This window comes from Eurypyga helias, unplaced genomic scaffold (genome assembly GCF_000690775.1).
Source record: "Eurypyga helias isolate BGI_N326 unplaced genomic scaffold, ASM69077v1 scaffold19313, whole genome shotgun sequence".
Taxonomy (NCBI): Eukaryota; Metazoa; Chordata; class Aves; order Eurypygiformes; family Eurypygidae; genus Eurypyga; species Eurypyga helias.
Window position 1 is genome coordinate 8,598 of NW_010239652.1, and position 1,732 is coordinate 10,329.

Here is a 1,732-nt window from a genome sequence, read left to right on the forward strand (position 1 = left end):
TCCGGCACGTCTCTGCCGGGCAGAGTTAAACTGCTGGGATTTAATTGGGATCAAAGATAAACACGCTCCCAGGCTGCTGCCCCTCGCACTCCTGGTTGGCAGGGAAGAGCTGGGAGAGGCAGGAAAAGGGGGCGTCTGCTTGGATGCATGAGGAATTAAAACCCTTCTTCCCAAAAATCTGAGGGTTTCTTCTCAGGTGGTCAGTCAGCTGTTCCCAGCAGGTTTCCAGGCTAGTTTGGGGCTGAGTATCCTTATTTCCAGACCGTTTTTCCTGCCGAAGTTGACTCTGCGTGAACCCCGCTGCAAACCCGGGCTGGGTTTATTCACCCCAGGGACATCCAAAACGCCCACCCGGACCCCGGAGCCCAGCCCGCTCGCCTGTTCAATCCCAGCTCCGTTTGTTTATAAGCTGCTATTTTTTATTTCAATCCCCCAAGCAGAGCAACAGGAGCCCGTCCCATGTTTCATCCTCACCCTCTGCTCCCCACAGCCGGGGGGGCAAAATCCCGAGGGGCTAAATCCCGAGGGCAGCGAGAGGCCCCTGTTTGGTCCCCTCACATGAGGTTGGCCTGCAGCAGGGTGGGTTTTTTTGCCAGCACACAGACTTAAAAACACTTCCCGGGGTGAGCAGCTCGTTGCAGGGGGGATTTGGGAGCACACCGGAGCTGGGAATGCAGCGGTAACTCTCCATCCTCCTCTTCCATCGCCTCATCTCCCAGCTCTCCCAGCCCAAGCGCTTTCAGGGAGGACAAGGGCTCTGTGGGGAAGGAAGGGGGATAGAACAGCTCGAGCTCTTCCCTGGGATTCGGGAAGGGCTGGAAGGGATTTTCTTTGGCTCCCTCCAAAATATCCCTTTTTGGGCATTAGCATTTTGGGATCTGCAGTAAGCGCTTCTGGAAAGCGGAGCATGGAGGGGGGGATGGATTTTGCAACATCCCGGGGCGGCTGCCAGGGCTTGCCGGGAGCCTTGTGGAGGGGAAAGTCCCATGTTTCTGGGTTTGTTTTTCCTCTTTTTTTCCATCACGCCGCCTCTCCCAGGCTTTCTCAGGGCTCCAGCTGCGCGTGTTCCTCGGGGGGGCAGCCCCGGCAGCTACGCCAGCGTTTCCTCCTCCGTAAGAAAGCCTCCCACCAGCCCTGGGTGGCTGGGAAGCATCCGCGAGCGCCACGTTCCTGGGAAAGCCGGGAGTCTGGGGCTTGCCAGCCGCCTGCCTTGTCCCCAGGGCTTCGGGCAGCGGGCCTTGGCCCTTGTTTCGGACTGCCAGAGACTCCCAAAACCAGCTGGGAATATCCAAAATCCCCAGGAATGTCTAAAATGGGTCAGGAAAAAACAGTGATGTGCAGGAAGGAGATTTCAGCTGGATCTCCTGCTCACCAGGAATACAGCCACCAGCCTTTCCAGCCCTGGGATAGACACGTGCCCTTTCCTCTTCCCAGAGTTATCCCTGTGGATACAGCAGCGTGGATCCGTCCCTCGGCACCCTAAAGCCTCCTGGCGTGACAAAACACATCCCAGCCTTGTGGCTGCTGTTCCAGGGGTGTGGCTCCAGGGCCCCCCCGCCACCGGCAAAGGCCAGTCCCAAGCCCCAGCCTGCGATCCCAAAGCCTGGGCCGCAAAGTCTGGGAGGCTTTAGGGGCGGATTTCACCCTTCTGGGATGCAGAAAACCCCCGAACATTTCTTGTGCAGCACTGGGGCAGGACACGCAAACACAGCAGCTGCTTAGAACGGGGGGT

General features: G+C 58.3%; 1 protein-coding gene across 1 annotated transcript in view; it reads left to right on the plus strand.

Moving 5' to 3' along the window:
* RNF24 (ring finger protein 24) overlaps positions 1-1,732 on the plus strand; it is a 9,263-nt gene that overhangs the window by 7,085 nt on the left and 446 nt on the right. The gene's annotated exons all lie outside the window — the stretch shown is intronic.